The sequence below is a fragment of the Ictidomys tridecemlineatus genome, chromosome 3 (genome assembly GCF_052094955.1).
Source record: "Ictidomys tridecemlineatus isolate mIctTri1 chromosome 3, mIctTri1.hap1, whole genome shotgun sequence".
Taxonomy (NCBI): domain Eukaryota; kingdom Metazoa; phylum Chordata; class Mammalia; order Rodentia; family Sciuridae; genus Ictidomys; species Ictidomys tridecemlineatus.
In genome coordinates this window covers 73373041-73392151 of record NC_135479.1, presented here as the reverse complement: position 1 = coordinate 73392151, position 19111 = coordinate 73373041, and the positions used below count along the sequence as shown (strand labels likewise).

The window sequence follows — 19111 nt, the reverse complement described above, 5'->3', positions numbered from 1 at the left end:
AGGGGAGAGTTACAAACTTAAAATCCTTCAAAGAACATTAATTATGATGAGGTCATTCATCTGGAGTTGGCAAAGATTTCAATGAATAAAGCTCCATTTCTTTCTTAGAGTGATGTAATATATTGCAACTCATAGTCAGCCAAAGGTCAAGGAGTAAAAAAGGTATTTGCAGGTATAACATAATAATAGTAGCACTGGTGATACTAATAATAATTGTTGCTTCAGTCATTCACTCTGAGAAGCATATGCCAGGCATTGAAATCAATGCTACATGTATAATCTTGCAACCAGATTTCAAGCATATGTTACACTCTTTTTCATTATAAATGTTCAAAATTTGTTAAGACTAATTAGACGTCACTTAGGAAAAATCTGAAATCAATATTCTACAAATGAAGTAATTTAAAGCAAATAGTCATATAAAGGAAAAAATAATTCTCAATGTCTATCTATACTCAACACAGCATTTCCAAAAGAAAACTATACCAGAAGATGAAATATTGCAGAAAATTTAAAAAGTTCAATACTGAATAAAAGCACAAACTAAAAGTCTATATTTTACAAAACTAACATGAAAACTCTAGCTAACACAAGATTATGTGATCAACAAAATCAAATAGTAATCATCAGCCAATAATTATAAGGGCATGTGAATCATACTACATACTCTTATTTGTGTTGCTCAGTTTGAATAATTGCTTTTCTCCTTAATTTTAGTTTATGTTCATAAATTTCACTCTATTCCAATGATTATGTCATTCCCATTAATTTAATATTTTTAACTTGAGTGATTTTACTACAATATTAACCTTTTTCCAAAAAATATAAAGTACTATACCTTCCCTTATCATCAACTTCATGTATGTTTGCTTTATTCTTAATAAAAAATTCTACCATCATCTTTCTGTTTTTCTTTATGGCAAGTAAAAGTGGTGTTTGGCCACTCTGAAAAACAACAAATATAGTTTATTCACAAAATTACTATTTTTCTACTGAAGTTAACCTTACAAAATACTGTATGAACATCAGCATATAATAATAATGTAAATTAAGAGTAGCCACTCTCTTCTCTTCCCATTCTGCTTCCATACGTGCTGCTCTTTCATTTTGAGATGCCTCTCCTCTGCCTAGAGTGGCCACATGAACTCCAGCATTTCTAAAACTGCTTCATACATTTACTGTTTCCATGGATCTTTGCTGCTGTCAACCATTCATCCTGGCATCTTGGAGTTATGTAACATGAACCCTCCTCAACCAAGAGCATCTTTAGAACATAAACTGTATTTTATATCCCAATAGACCCATTCCCTAATACATATTAGTAAAGGATATAAGTATTATATTTCACTAACAAGCCAAATTCTCAACTCACTAGTAGGGTGTATAAATCATATTCTGAAGAACGTCTACTTTTCCAGTAATACCAAGCATCATAGAAAAGATTCCTTGTTTTACTGTTCGAGAAAATTTACACAACTGTGCATTGTATGTCCAGTAGTACAGAAATAGCTTTTCCATTGCTTAACACCTACTTGACACTGATTTTTTATTGGAGATATTCACATGTGAACAATTGAAGTTACAGGAATATATTTCTGAGAGCTTTCCAGCAACATGGAAGTTTTCTCCATGTTATACAAGTCCACTTGATTCTTTTTTATTTATGAAATCAGAATCCCAGATTCCAATGTAAGGAATTTCTGCTTAAAATTGATAGAGTCTGAGTAAACTATGTTGCTTTTTCATAATTGTTCCTGTTTCTTCTCTTATTATAAGTTGAAAGATATTTATCTTACATGTCAGAAAGTTCAATACAAAAATATATTATTTTTATGCAATTGGAGAAAATTTTCCCAACTAATCCACTGAGAGGGGATTAACAAAGAGAAATAACCAACTCAAAAAAAATTAACACAGAGCTGGGATTATGGCTCAGTGGTAGAGCATTCACCTAGCCCTGGGTTTGATCCTCAGCAGCACATAAAATAAATAAAATCAACGTATTGTGTCCAATAAGAATTAAAATATAAATATTTTTTAAAACTCCAAACAAACAAACAAAAAAACCACCCAGCCAATAACTGAGCAAAAGAACTAAACAGAAATTTCTCAAAAGAAACACAAATGTCCCAACTATATATAAAAAAGTCTTCTACATCTCTAGCAATTATGTTAATGCAAATAAAAACTACACTAAGACTTTATCTTACTCCAGCCACAATAGTAAAAAAAAAAAAAGAATGTGGGGGTAACGCACACGTTTACACTGTTGGTGGGACTACATACTAGTACAACCACCCTGGAAAACAGTTTGGAGATTTCCCAAAATCTAAGAAGGGAACCACAACATGAAACAACTATCCCACGACACAGTATTTTCCCCAAATTAGTAAAACAAAATTTTACATGTAACTGTATATTAATACAGTCACATGTGTGTTTACAGTAGCACAATTCACAACAGGTAAATTATGAAATTAACCCAAGTACCTGTGAATGGATGAAAGGATTAAGAAATTCTGGTGCACTTACATACAATGGAGTATTACTCAGCCATAAAAATACATTATGTCATTTGTTCGTAAATGAGTTGGTATCCAAGAATATCATGCTAAGTGAAATAAGTCAAATAAGAAACTCAAATGTAAAATGTTTCATATGTGGAAGCTGGAGTTAATTAAAGAAAAAGAAATGAAGAACAGAATATCAAAAGATGTAAAGAAGATCATTAGTGTAGAAAAAGAAGATTGAGAGGCACAGAGATAATGAAAAAGGGAAGGCAATGAAGAAGGAAATCTTTAAAATTCATGTTATACGCATATATAAATATACCACAGGTAATTGCACCCTTATGTATAAGTAAAAAGAATCAACCAAATATAAATAAATAGACAGGTGAAAGGAGGTCCCGGAGAATAGGAGGGGGAGAACGGAGGAGGAGGGGTAGACAGATGGAAAAGAGGGAATCAATGACTCAACTGGAATTCCATGCATGTAAGATTTTGGGGGAATGAATTCAACTACTATGTAAAACTATAAACTCTAATAAAAATAACATTGAAAATGTATTCTCACTTGTAACGACAATCCTGGTAACATAATGCTTGGTTATTTTCCAAAATTCTTTTTATTCTCATCCACTTTAATTGCTCCTTAAAGTTACTTATAATTTTAGGCAAAATTTAATTCAGAAATTTGGTGTATCATCAAGATTTATGCTGATCTACACATATTACTTGTAGCATCATGAAAGGCACTAAACATTTGCATTTTTAAGGAACAAAGCGGAAGACTGATACATAGTACAGCTGGCAAAATCCATGAGTTATCTACTTCTAGCAATAATTTATCCATTCTAGCAATGAGTGACCTAATCAGCCTTTCAAAAATTCCAGTGGAAACATGATTTTTATAGTATATATAGAGAAAACTGTTTAACTTCCAAATTCTAAATTCAAACAATTAATCCCATATGAAAAAGATTCATAATATATTATGTAGTCCATATTCTTGTATATCAGTAGAAAACACCATGAAATCTTTATCACACTATATTAAAAAAGAGGAGTTGTAACCTCATTTATAGAGGCAAAGTAGGTGATTGGAGTAAGTGCTGCAGTTGCCAGAAGCAAACTGAAGAACATGTGTGCCCAGCATGTGGGAGGCAAACCCTGCACACCACACCACACAGTACTATGGCTCAAGGGGACCGCATCAGATTCCTTCACAGAAGCTTGAAGTTCAGATTTCTGCATGAGTCTCTTGAATTCTAAGTGTGGATTCAACTGATGGAGGCAAACTAAATACACACATGAGCTACAAAAGGAGGAGGAAGAATACGAGGAGAACTTCCAACATTTGCTAGTATTTTAATAAAAGGAAAATTTGCTTATGATCAGTATTTTTTAACATGCATTACTGTTAATTTTAAGAAAAATTTTAAATATTTTGAAAATAATAGTGATTGATGTATATACCGTGTTTTTGGCTTCAATATCTGCGTTGTATGAAAGCAGTTTTGTTGCTATTAATGTGTTCCTATAAAAGATAACATAGTGGAGCGGAGTTTCACCCTTGTTGTTGTGAACATTTGGATTGGCACCATGTTCTAGAAGAATAATTGCACATTCCTCTTCTTCATATTGTAGGGCCTGTTGGTTTTAACCAAGAAATAGATTGTAAATTTTGGAAATCCAAGAAAAATATTTCACGTTTTATTCATTAGTTATAACTAAATGGCATTAACCAATTTTTCTTCTAAGCATTTCATCAAATTCATTTCCTGCAAAACCACTGGTATATCTACCTTCATCAATGGTGTGTTGCCATCACTGTCACACAAATCGACATTACATTTCCTCTTCACTAGAAGAGCCACCACTGCTGGTCTGCCATAGGCACAGGCATAATGTAGAGGGGTTCTGTGCAAGTAATAAGCTTTATTAGGAATTCATAAGGTACCTTTTGAAATATACAATTATTTATGCAATTATAAACATTAAGTAGCTCATAATTCCTCTATTTTCTTATGAAGAAAGTACAATATTTAGTAGCTGTCATTACTTATTTTATTAATAAATGATCAGCCTATGCCACTGACATTTTCTTCTTATTTCTTGTTTCTGATACTGCTGGGGATTGTACCCTGGGTTACTCAACTAATGAGTCATATCCTAAGCACATTTTTATTATATAAATAATTTTGATGCAGGGTCTCACTAAATTGCCCACTGTAGTCTTAAACTTCCAATGCTCTTGCCTCAGCATCCTAAGTCACTGGAACCATGGGTATGTGCAACTGTGCCTTGTTCCATTGATTTTACTTATTTTTGTTTGCTTTGTTTTCATATTGCTGGGGATAGAACCCAGGCCTGAAGCATTCTAAGGAAGGAAGGGCTCTACCACAGAACCACACCCCCAGAGCAGAGCAGCCCAATTGCCTAGAAAGAATATGGACTTGAGATTTAGCTCATCTTCAGTACGAATTCTACTTTAGACTCTGTGATGTACTAGTTATTCCACAGTCTTACTCTCCCTCAAATTCCTAAAAAAGTAAGGATTAAAATGAGTATCTCCCTGGATACCACCAGGATGCTTAATGGAGAATCTATGTAAAACATCTGAAGGTTTTGTAGCACCAGCAACAGCTCCATAATTGGTAGCTATTGTAATCAATATTATTGCTTTTTATCAACTAAGAGTATTTCAATTAATAAGTTAGTAGTATTGTAGTGATTTTTAAAAATATATTTTTAAAACTATGTATTTCAATGAGTCTAAGATGATTTTTTCTTATCATTTTAACAACACTGACAATGGAATCCCACTAATAATTCAGGCTGCATTACAACTATAATTAGCAGCATTTAATTTTTTCTTCATAAACAAAATAAAGAACCATCATAATTCATGGTGCCTTACCTTAAGTGAAATGTGAGACAAACAATACATTTATGGCAGTTCTCATGACATGGATGGCATTTAAATTCAGTTTAAATATGTATGATAGGTAAAGTAGGCTGAATAATAACAGTAAAAGGCCAAACCGAAAGCAAACTTAATGCCAAAGGAAAAAGAACCCAAATGAATTAGAATGGTTAAATTAATTCAGTATTTATATATACAGGATTTATATATGAATCAGGTGTTTTCAATGTTCCGTATTTAATACTGTCTTAATTTTTCACAAGGGACATTTACAATTTCTTACCTCCATGAATGCATGATTGAAAAGGAGGAAGAACTGTTTCATTTGAAATTGAGTCCTATCACGTCAGTTTTAATTAACTGGTCACACCTAGAAAGTTTTTATGTAAGAGTTCTCTGAGATAGTAGAATATGTCAAATACAAAATAAGTAGCTGTGCAGTTCTTGCGCATTAAAAACGTATTCATTTTATGAGTACAAATGAATAGAATTAAAGAATAATTCTTTAATGCTTTACTTTATAAAAGTTTCACTTAAAAATATTAAAGTTGAGAAGTTTAGTAATTTTATGGGAAACTTTTATAAAGTAAAGCAATATTTTTCAGGAGTAATAATCTTTTATACTTGCTCTCTTCTATTCTCACCAAAACAAAATTATTAACCTATAATTGCATATGTAAAATAAAATATACATATATAAGAAATGTATGTATAGTAATACCTACAATACATGAAATGCACTATAGGACATCTATATAGAAATGCATAAGAAAAAAACATAAATGCTTTCTTCATGTTGGCAAAGGCATTCTAAGAAATAATGAATTTGAAAGAAGACCTCTTTTTTTCCTACCTCTCTTTTTAAAATTTATTATGTTGATGATGATGACAATGTTATTGTTGTTGTTTTGCTGGGGATTACACCCATACCCTTTGCTTTGACATGCAAGAAGTGCTCTAACATTGAGCTACATTTCCAACCTTGGAATTCTAATTTAATCAGATAAAATACTCTAATTTTACAGATGCTCAAGTAAAAGTGACATATGAACATAGAAAAAATATTTATGCCCTTGGCAATAGAAGGAATTTAAGTCTAACAAATGAAATAAATTTCGCAGCTACAATATTTTGAAGATGAAGAGTAGTGGTATTGGGATGCTGATTATGGCTTGAGCTGTTTATTGCTCCTCAAATAGAAGATTTAATGATAACTGCTGTGCCACATTTAAAACTGTGCATGCCACTACCTACCAATTCCATTTTACTCTCCCTTCCAGATATTTGAGTATTCTTTTTATCCTGTTCCAGTCACTGATCTTTTGGCCATTGGCAAACAAGTAATTTGTGAAAGTTAATAATGTATTTTGATACACAGAATGGCAAGTCTTTGTTATTACAAACATTTTCTTAGTGTCATCATGACCCTAAAAGACTGCGTGTGGAACTAAAAAATGTACAGATACTTTTATTTGTTTTTGTGAAATTGATAACCACAGAGAGAGCACACATTTGGGGTCAGTGAGTATTCTAATGCACAAACCACAAGAAAGGCCTACCTTTCATACTCTTAGTTCCTTCAGAACAGAGTAGGGCAAGCTACAGTAGGGCAGCAGCAGGCAGCACTGTAGGCACCCTTTGTGTGTTACTCCCTTGGCCCTGGTGACTGAGAGCTTGCAATGCCTGGATGCTCTCAACCAATGCTCTACTCTTCATGCTTGTACAGATACACAGTAATGGATAACTATAGGAAAGGGTACTGGAACAGTGGAATCAGCAATTTTGGAATTTTGTGTGAGAAGCTTTTGGCAGATGCTTTTTTACTTTAGTCTAAAGTGATAACAAAATTGAAAAAGCATGCTGTGTTTGGTGTTTTGGAAAGTGTGAAAGCTGCCAGTGAACTCTAGTTTCCTCTGTGGAAAGGTAGTTAAAGGTAGTTAACTTCACTAACTGAAGTTAATGAAGTATTTGCAGAAAATTCAGGGCTTGTCAACACTGTTGTTATGAAAATGGTTGGATGATCAAGATGACACCAAGTTATCCTAAGAATTTCATAAATTAGTGAGTGAAGCATGTGAGAAATAAGTAAAATCTTATTTTTAGAGGTGGAAGACACACCCCTAAATATACTAGTGTGAAGGAATTTTAAAAATATTAAAAAAAGAAAGAACATGGAGCCATCTTCCCAATTCAGAGTTCTTATGAGGCTCTTGGGACACAACAGGTAATAGATTACATCTGAAAATTTTTCAATGCTTTTGAAAATGTGTACATTAAAAGCTGTTGTGTGTATTTATTTTTTTTAAAAAAATCAGTGACCTTATAGGGAAATTTTAAGTGTCTGGGAAACCAGTTAAAAATTTGGTTTTGTTTAGCTGCCCATTAGAAGTCCTGGGTACTGAACTTCCAAGGTGTGCAGGTCCTGGATATTGAGGACTCCACAGAATATTAAAGTCAAATATTCTGGTGAAAGGAGAACTGGTATCCTTTCTGCTCTGCTCCCATTGGCACAGCCTGGATGGTACAGGCTTCAATTCCATCAGCCCATTGGTCCCTTACCCCTCAGTCCCTGGCCTCCCAGACCCTATTACCTATTTTTATGATCGGTGCCATCAACATTACATCCACGTCCCAGATAACGCTTAATTCTTCCCAGTTCACAATTTTTGGCAGCCTGGTGGATCTTCCCAAGAGGGTTATATCCGAAAAACTTGACTCCCAGGCTTATATAAACAAACTTTCTCCAGGATCTATCCATATTAAAGACAATTAGGTAACAACCTCTGTCGAGTAGCCTACCAAAGCAGGTCTGCCATTACTTATCTACCAACCAATTGGCAAAATAGTCGTTGCCAGGTGACACTGATAAACACAAATGCACATTCCACAATCTGCATGGCCCTAGGTGATTGGCTCCTGGAAGGTCCGCCCCCTGTACTGTGATCAGCGCCTGGCTATTCTGTACAGACCCCACCAAGAACCAGGTGGGACTGCTCTGAGACCCCCAAGACCCATACAGTGAGTGAAATGCTCCACCAGAATCAGGTGGGACTCAATGGCGAGCAGGTGAGAACACCCCACACCCAGACCTGGGTGGGCAGGACTCATCCTCTCTGCCATTGCACAGCTGCCTATGTCCACAGCAGGAAACAAATACTGCACTCTTCCTATTACTTTATTCAGTAAATGGCAGAAAAGGAGATCCCTGACTTAAGATGTCCATTAAAAAAATCTGGAAAAATTCAGGAATGCATTTAATTTAAAGCAACAGATTAGAAGAAAACAACAGAATAACTGCGCCAAAAGCAATTTTAGTGTCACTCTGCTGCATCATCCACTCCCTAACATAGCTCTGATCAACACAAAGAGGGAGTAAGCAGCCCACCAGTTCCACTCAAAAGCAAAAGGAGAATAGTGTACAACCATCACCCTAGGCTTTCCAGTGTAGTACCAAAATGTCCTGATTCGGTTTCTCCCGACCCAGATTACTGAGCAGAGAAGAAGAGATGAGCTATTTGGAGATGACCTGAAACAAAGAAGTGGTGCAACACATGGATCAACTTGCAGTCAAAGAAATCATCGTCCCCAGTGGCTACTGTGCCCAGAACCCCCACAAACTCTGCACTGTCTCCTTCTGTAAACAACTCTAGCCTTCATTTCTGGCATTCCCTCAGGGTTTGCCATTACATACTTCAGGTGCTTGCTCCAAACAGACTGCAGTAGTTTTTGCCACTGAGGAAACCAATAGCCACAGAGGAACCCTGCATCTTTCCCTACTACAAAAAGCCTCAAAGGTATTTGCATTCACAGTCTCCAAGCACCTATACCACTACCTCTAGATTCTGCCTACCCAAGGTAACCTCAGCTAGATTGCCACAAATCCAGACTCAAGGTCACCAAACAGCCTTTTCCTGTGCAAGAGAACATGAAGGCTGCAGCCTATACTGGAGGCACAATCCCATGTGATGGGTGTACACCTGCAGCCATATCCATGCACACTGCCAGATGTTGGACCGGCAGTTGCACATGCACAATACCACTTCCAACACCTGTCACGAGCCACTGCTCGCCATATTTAGCAGCCTCTGATGTTACATACACATGTGTCACCAGCTCTGGCTCATGGTGTTATTAACATATGTAAGCACCCAGAGTCCCATTAACCATCCTCAACACCATGTAGCTTTGCCTGAAGAGAGTTGTTCTGTGCCACTGCACATGTTTCTCCTCAGTTCCACTCACAAAAAAATAGTGCATGTTTACAGCCATCCTCAACACCTCCATGTCCCTGCCACCATACTTCAATTCACAGGTGAGGTTTCTAGATTTATGCATCCATGATTAGGCCCCAGATCTGTAGATACACAGCATCCAGGCAAAGCTCTACTTCTGGTCCTTCCCTGAAGCCCTAGGTGTCTACAATCAGATCTGATCTTACAGTCCTGTGCTTTAACAAACTAGGTCCCACCTCATAGGCACTTTTTGCCAGCCCTGGTTTCTGTCCTTGGTCCTAGATTTTCCTTACTACTTCTCTGCCCACAGGCAGCCTGTCTACATTGCACATGCCTGCAGCTGACACTGCACCAAAGTGTGCACACTGCCTGGCCCATATGTCTTTCACCTTTTCTAGTCTTCTCTGCATGGATCTAGAGGCACTATCTATGACCCAGCTAGTCCTCATAGCAACTCTAGATTTCCCATAGCTCTAGCCACCAATGACCATGAAGGTTCTCATGTTACCAACAGTTGTGCCTGCTAAAAGAGAAGCAATGCATCCTTCAACCTCAGATAACAACCCAGTGCTATACTAGGTCAGCATGTTCTCCCATACTGCTCTGCAGGAAAAAGCTTTCCCATCCTCAAATAAGTCCTTAAGTCTGGGAGAAGTAATGGTTTCTTCAAATGTGCATGCACCTTTTCAAGCTACTATGGTCAAGAAGAATCAGAGAAACGTGGTAACAACAGGAACACAAGTAGTCTTCATTAAATGAATGGTCCAACAAAATTAGAGACCTTGATATAATGAAAATGGGAGAACAACATAACAGTTGGGTTAAAACAAAATCAGTTCAATGAAGAAAGTTTATACCAGGAGCCAACCCATGACACCCACCCTGATTCAGGCACAGATGACTTTCTATTCCTCTAAGAATAAAGTTAAAAATACTCACCATGGTCCACAGTCCCCATGACCAGGCAATGATCTCCGTAATCCTTTTGTACCTTCCCTTGATCTTACTCCCTCCCCTCAGAGCCTGTGGCATTATTTCATATCCCTGCACTTAATCCAATGCCTCTGGTAGCACCTTGCTCCCACTTTTCCTGCCATCACAGGATAATGAAGCCCTCACTCAGAAGCAATCCATTCTTGGAACCGTGAACACTGAATGCCTAGTTTGTGTCTTTTACAGAGCCTTCTTTACTGTATTTATTGTACTTAATTTATTTTACCCCTAAATATTAACTGAAATGAAGGAGACCAGACATACTATCTTGGACACTGTTCTAACCTACATAACTGACTTGCACTTTATCTTCCAGGACTCAGTCAAATTTGCAAAATGAGTGAATAGATGCATGGAGACACTCATGGACTCTCTGCTTCTCTAGGCTTTCAGGTCAGGACCTCCACATATGGCCCACATCAGCCAGTATCCCTCAATCTCCCTTGATAAGCTTTTTCATTGGCAAAAATAATTTTGGCAAGTCATTTTTTTAAAGAGATAAGCACCATACTCAGGTTCTCATACATGCTAAAGCATCTACCACTAAGCCATATACCCAACACCTGGGTCAATGCTTTTAAACAAAATAAGATTCCTATAAAATGGTCTAGTGTTGGGGGGATGGTTGAGGTGACAATTGGAGGGAGCCATATATGGAACACAGATTTTTTGTGGCAGATGAAAGGCCTTGTGAGGACCACACTGCATACTCTTTGCACTGCTGAGGTTTGGGGAAACCTTTCTGTACCATGCCCACCCAAAAAGAAAAACTTGCCAGCCTAGATTCTTCAGAACTAAATGGAAAACGTTAATCAGATAGACTGAACAGACATCTATGGACTATTTAATCCAGCAACAATAAATTCATTTGCTTCTCCATGAAACAATGACCATTCTTTGAAATAGTTCATATTGTCAGGTGTGGTGGAGCACACCTGTAATCCCAGCAGCTCAGGAATCTAATACAGAAAAATTGCAAGTTCAAAGCCAGGCTCAGCAAACAAAAGATGCTAAGCAATTCGGTGAGATCCTGTATCTAAATAAGGCTGGGGATGTGGCTCAATTGTCAAGAGCCTCTGAGTTCAATCCCTTGAACCAAAAAAAAAAATCATATTTTTGAGTACAAGGTAAATACAAGAAATAGAGATAACTTCTTGCACCCTATAAGATCATAAATGAAAGAAATAAGAAGTTAACAACAAGAAACAAACCTTTTAATGCCTGGAGGTTAAAAAAATTCAGAAATAAATGGGAACAGGGATACAATAAGTCAAAATTTATTGGATTACTAACACCCATAAATAATTTATGTACCTATATACCAATGGCAAATGAACTGAAAGAGAAATTAGAAAATTATCCCATTCAAAATAGCCTCAACAAACAATATAATACTTTGGAATATATATAAGAAAAGGTATGAAATAGTTCTACAATGAAAACTACAGAATACTGAAGAAAGAAATTAAAGACCTTTGAAGATGAACAGATCTCCCAGGCCCTAATTCTGCCTATCTTAGGCAGAATTAATATTGTCAAATTAACCATACTACCCAAAGTGCTTTGCAGATTCAATGCAATTCCTATAAAAATACCAATGAGTTCCTTTGTAGAAATAGAAAACTCACCCATAAAACTTATTTGGAAATATTAGAGAATCAGAATAGGCAAAGCAGTCATTAGCAAGAAAAGTGATGCAGGAGGCATTACAATCAGTACCAGAACCATGGTAAAGAAGAGAAGACACAGAGAAAAACCCACATAAGTACAGTTATCTAATATTATAAAACAGCACCAAAAACAAATACTGAAGAAAAGATAGCATTTTCAACAAATGGTGCTGGGAAAACTTGAAATACACATGTAGCAAAATGAAATTAAACCCCTACTTCTCACCCTGCACACAACTCAAAGTGGATCAAGGACTTAGGCATTAGAACATAGAGACCCTGCAACTAACTGAAGAAAAAGTAGGAATGTAAGCTTAGGAACTTACTTTCTTAACAACACCAGTACAGCACAAGAAGTAAAATCAAGAATCAATAAATGGGATGGAATCAAAGAAGCAGCCTTTAAAATTCTTCTTAGCTCAAGAAACAATAATATGAAGAGAAAGCCTACTGAACAGGAGAAAATCTTTACCACCTGCACCTCAGTTTCAGCATTAACCTCCAGGAGATATGAAGAACTCAAAAACTTTACATTACTACTAATAATAATATTAATAATAACAACACAATAACAACCACCCAATCAATAAATGGACTAAGGATCTGAACAGACACTGCACAGTAGAAAAAAATGCCATCAACAAATATATGAAAAAATGTTCATCTTTGGTAATTATAAAAATGAAAGTCAAATCTACACTGAGATTTCATCTCACTTCAGTCAGAATGGCAATTATCAGGAATTCAAGCAACAATAAATGTTGGGGGGATGTAGGAAAAAAGGTTCATTCATACCTTGCCGGTGGGAAGGCAAATTTTCAATTTATCATATGGAAAGCAGCATGGAGATTCCTCAGAAAACTTGGAATTGACCCAGTTATCCCACTTCTCAGTTCATACCCAAAGGATTTAAAGTCAGAATACTACAGTGATGCAGCCACATCAATGTTATGGCTAAACTATAAAACCTGTCTAAGTGCCTTTCAACAGATGAATGAATAAAGAAAATGTGGTATACATACACAACCAGATATTACTCAGCCTTAAATAAGAATGAAATTATGGAATTTGGTGGTAAATGAATAGAGCTGGAGAATATCATGCTTAATAAAATTAACTAATCCCAAAGAACCAAAGGCTGAATGTTTTCACTGAACTTCAGATGCTAATTGACAATAAGGGTTGGGGTTCCTAGGGACAAACAGAGGTACTGTGGATAAGGCAGAGGGGAGTGAAGGAAGGGGGAAAGGAATGGAGGTAGAAAGAATAGCAGAATGGATCTGACATAACTACCCTATGTGCATATATGACTACATGATCAGTGAGTCTACATCATGTACAACCAGAAGAATGAGAAGTTATGCTCCATTTATGTATGATGTGTCAAAGAGCATTCCACTGCCATGTACAACTAAATAGAATGAATAAAAAATGTTTTTAGGTGCTCAGGAAAAAAGAAACACATGTCAAATAACTGTAAAAGATTAAAATGTGTATCAAAGATGAAATCAGAATTAGAAATCACCTGATCTAATCCACCTATTTCATTAATGAAAAACCTTATTACAATACTAACATATCCCCAACCAGAAAAAAATGAGAAAGTCAAATAATTATCAAAATTATACTACATACAGAATTATAGTTCACATGTGAAAAATACTGTGACATACAAGAAGAATAAAATTTTATAAGATGAAGGCAATCCTCATGCTGCCATCATTTTCTGGCTTAAAATTGGCACCCACGCTTCTCAAGGAAAAAAGATAATGGACATGGAGTCAAACTAATGGAGTTCCCTCCACAGCCATCTGTTTCTTTCTCTGGCTTAGTATCCTTCATCCTTACTGCAAGTTATACTATTCCACCACAAGGATGAAAGATCACCCAAAGGATCATGGCAGGCACACGTGAGGAACACCAAAATTAGAGGCAAATGAGAAAGGAGGGCTGTGCTATTACTATTATCAATATGATGGACTAACACTAGCTTCCCTGTGTGCCTAATGCTAGGAATTCAAAAAGAAGTGAGATAATATGAACCTTTACTCAGCCATAAAATAAATGAAATTATGTCATCTGCAGGAAAATGGGTGGAGACCATAATACTAAACAAAATAAGTCAAACTTAGAAGATCAAAGATCATATGCTTTCTCTCATATGTGCAAGCTAGAATGGAAAAAGAAATGGAAAGGTGTGAGGGATGATCTCAGGAAGATGAAAGGGAGATAATTAAAGAAAAAGACCAAGGGTTGAGAGGTAGGCAGGGAGGGAAGAAGTGCTGGGAAGCAATATTGGCCAAATTATATTGTTAAATTTTGTGCATGTATAAATATATAACACAAATCCTTCTTATGCACAATTATAATGCACAAATTTTAAAAATGTTGAAAAAAATAATAGCCAGTTTGAACTGATTGTTTCAGCCTCAAAATCTACAAATATCTATAATCATTTAATGATGCTCTGTCTCTTGGAAGCCCTATTACATACGTACACAGGTATGTGTAAGTTTTCCTGCATATTTATATTACTGTACTAAACATAGATAGATAGATAGATAGATTGATTGATTGATTGATTGATTGATTGATTATGACACTCAAGACTTACAAAAGAACTCAACCTATTCATAATCAGGGTGAGCCCCTGACCTTCTAAATGTGGACCCACTTAACAAAAGACAGCATGATTTATGCTCTTTATATAATGGCTTGTGGTTTTATAACTTAAGTGCTTTTTGTTTGGGTCCTTTATTTATTTTAACCCCAATTTGATATCCCTACAGATATATTCATGTTCTAAAACAGAACGGGATAGACAACCTGTCCAATATTAAAAGTAAATATATTAAATACCAAATAAAAATGCTATTATATATTTTCCAGCATCCAAAATAGTGCTAAATACAAAAATAGGTTCCAAGGAAAAACTTTCTGAATAACAAAGAATAAGAATCAAAAAATAGAAAACTATAAAACCTTACCCATATACCTTATAAAGGCAACATAAAATGACTTACTTACATATCATAATATAGAAGTTATGGTAGCTTATAGTTATAGGTATTAATTATATGAGCATTTACTCCCTGCTGAAGAGTATTTATAGTTCAAGCAAAGATCTTCTGTTTCTACACTAATATCAATCATTCTTCCAATCATAGGAAAGTTCATTACTGAATTCTCATTCTGTGTCCTATGGTCAAGTATTAATGAGAGACAAAGGAATGCCATTCAACTGTAATTGAGATGCTCATATAGCTTTAAGAATTTCATTAAATTCATGTCACTCTACTACAATCATTTTTAAAAGAATGGTTTATAAGTATGAAGAAGGAGTGTTTCAAAATCTTATTTTATTACATCTACAATAGAAACATACCTTGATGTTTTTGATTCAGATACATGGTCAAATGTTTATGTTTTCCATTGGGTAGAGTTATTTAATTTTCCATACAAATCCACAAAACATTTGCTTACTGTAACCTGTCAGAAAATAGATTTAGAGGTAAAAGTATCTGTTATTTAAAAACTGTGTAGTGAATATGGCTCTCAAAATATCAGTGGAAAACATACTTACGATTTGTCTTGAGAAAAATATCACTTAATATTAAAACAACAGTTGCAAGATAATAATTGGAACAGCTCAGTGAAATTTCCCACAGGTGGTTAACAAGTCACAATATATAAACACCAATATAGCTGAGAAGGATTTTAATTTAAATTTTCCTTCTTTTCAAATCAAGTAGCCCAGCCTGAAGAACTCTCCAAATCATTTGAGATAAGCTTATGTATATTAAATAAGAATATATCCTGGGGGATCTAATGGATCAAATTTATAGTCTCAATCAATTTTTTCCAATTTGACTTTGAAGAGAAACTCAACATTGAAGCAAAACCAGTATAAATGAAAATGTAAATCTTCATATATAAAATTGAGATACATTAAGTTCCACTTCAAAATAGCCTTAAAACCTGGAAAAGAATAAACTGAAAAAAAACAAAAGCTCAAAATTTTGATTAAAAAGTATCTCCTTCCCTGTTAATAATTATCTATTAACATGACTAATATACCAAACAACAATTTTAAGAAGGAAAGTTTATTTTTGCTTACATTTTCAAAACCTTCAGTACGTGGTTGGCAAACACCACTGCTTTGGGCTCAAGGTCAAATAGAAAATCTTGGCCAAAGCTGAAGAAGAACATAGAGATTCAGGCTAACGGTGTCAACCTTTTTGATAAAATAACACTAAAAAAATTTCAAACATTAAAAATAAGATAGACATATACATACACTATACATACAGAATCCCAAAGAAAAAATATTAAGACAAAAAGCAGCTCTGCAAGACATATTATAATCGAAGGATCTAACAATGGAAATAAAGAAAAATAGTAAAAGATACACATGAAAAACATTAGGTCACATTTATATAAAATTATATTTGTTTGTATAAATTTCATTATATTTATGTTTATAAGCTTCACTTCAAACTTCTCACCTCAGACTCTAAAATCAAGGGGGTTTGGAATAAAGTATTCCAAGCTTTGAAAGTATATACTTACCAACCAAGACTGCTATGTCCAGCAAAGTTATGAACGGAACAAGGAATGACATGATCACTGACATAATCAGACACAGAATGCAAAGGGTTGAAGGATTTAAACCTATGAAAAAGCTAGAGAGAAAAATTAAGAACAAACAGGGATCACATAAAAATAGAAAGAAGATCACACAGTGATGAGCCACCTGACTGGTTACAAAGACGTAAGAGGGAAAAGCAGTAGCTACAGGATGAAATGTACTTTGGAATATATAAAAATGCCCTGAAGTTTCTGAGAATTCTCTCAATGAGGAATAAAATAAAAACAATATTATCCCCTAAAAAACATCATATGATTTAATTGCCAGAGGAAAGAAACATTGCACATGTATCAACTGAGGTTATGGAGAGAATTCATTCATAAGTCGCCAGAAGGCAGTACAGAGTGCAGTGAGTGAGTGGAGGGCTACTGGCACTCTCTCAAAAGATGCCAGAACTCCTCACTTTCTTCACTTCAGTCATGGTTTTCACATCTATTGGTAGATTGTTGGATTTTGAAATGTCTATCCCAAGTACAATATCAATAACCATATTGCCATCTTTGTTTTTGCTCAAATTCTGCTGTATGTCACAGCTTCCTTCCTCAAATATGCTCAAGTCCATGTTCAAAGGCTAGTTCTCCAATACAGATGCAAGTACACAGTCTGCTCTGATCAGCTACTGATGCACCAGGACCAACAACATCATGTCTTGACTAGCAAACAGTACTGCAGGAACTTCCACATATCCAAACAGAGCTACCAAAGAGGTACACATTCATAATAGCCCATGAGCTAAATGCTGATGTCACCAGCAGCAGAGTTGATGTTCCCGGAAAATGGGGTGCATGGTGTCAGCCAAAGACCAATCACCAGACAATTCTACTTTTTCAAAAATACGAAGACCCCATCCATTCACAGCTTCTACTTCCTTGGTCAGAACAACTTCCTGTTCTCTCAACCCCAAACCTAAGTCAGACTAGCACTAAGCATCTGTTTCTTTCTTTTTAAAAAAAATATTTTTTACTTGTAGTTGCACACAATACCTTTATTTCACTCATTTATTTTTATGTGGTGCTGAGGATCGAACCCAGGGTCTCACATGTGCAAGGCGAGTGCTCTACCACTGAGCCACAACCCCAACCCCTATGCATCTGTTTCTTAACAGCACTGATCTTAGATATTGGTCTTTCCTTTTTCTCTTTCTACTTGTGATTTTGAGAAGGTCCACTTCACGGTGCTGATCAACCTCACTTTCTCCAGGCATACACCTGAGCTCCCAGAGAAGCAACCTGTGAAATTTGAGGGAGGGGCCTACACTGCAGGGTCTCTTAGAAGATCCAGACACTATTCTAGCACTGTGATATCTTGCTTCTCAATTGCTGGGCCTCTCTGATCCAAGCCAGCTGCCAGCATTGAGGGTTCCTTCTTCCCTTCAAGTACAAAAATGGAAGAGGCTTTGCTCCTGAAGCTGTAGGTCTCAGAAAGATAGGATCCTACATCTTGGCATGCTGTGGTTGTTGGGGATTGAGGGTACAAAGTGCAACACACTGGCATTTAAACCAGGACACCTGGATATTCAGCTTTTCAGTGGCAAGGTAGTTTTTAAGATGGGTGAGCTTAAAACATTGAATGGGACAGACAGCAAAGTTACTGAGTACTTACTCAGCTTACACAACTTGATGACAAATGTCAGTGGAAAGACACTGTTTATTGGCAAAGGTAAAATAAAATTCAAAGTACCAGAAGAGATATAAAAAGAGCTTTGGGCAAGGTAAGCTTGTTTTAAATTACAGGAGTCACTAGTATACAAAACAATGAAACCCTACCAACCAGCTATGACCTATTGACTATGGTGAAAAAGTCACAAGTTTGCAGGAGACTCCTCATTGAGGAAAAAAAAAAGTGCTAAATGTTTTTCAGAAACTGGATTTCATATTTGCTCTTTCAATATGCTTAATAACAAAAGGAAGTTTCTCTATAACCAATGCCCACAATCAGTCACCATAAAATACTTCCTCCTCCATGTAATAACCCTACCTCACCCCCAGGTACAGGCCCTACATCCTTGAGGACACACATCCTTACTGGTGTGTGTCCCCAGGCTTGGCATTCTCTAACCTCTTCAAAGATCAATCAGCCAATGTCCAGACCCAAACTGCTACTCCTCAGCCAGTTGCCACTGCACTGCCTCCCACTGTTTC

The 19111-nt window shown here is 35.9% G+C and overlaps 1 long non-coding RNA gene across 1 annotated transcript; it reads right to left on the bottom strand.

Moving 5' to 3' along the window:
- Positions 1–527: 527 nt before the first annotated feature.
- Positions 528–4423, bottom strand: LOC144375841 (uncharacterized). Its single transcript, XR_013435694.1, has 3 exons — positions 4307–4423; positions 3978–4151; positions 528–945 (listed from the first exon to the last, which is right to left on the bottom strand). It is a non-coding gene; the product is annotated as an uncharacterized LOC144375841 (long non-coding RNA).
- Positions 4424–19111: the final 14688 nt, after the last annotated feature.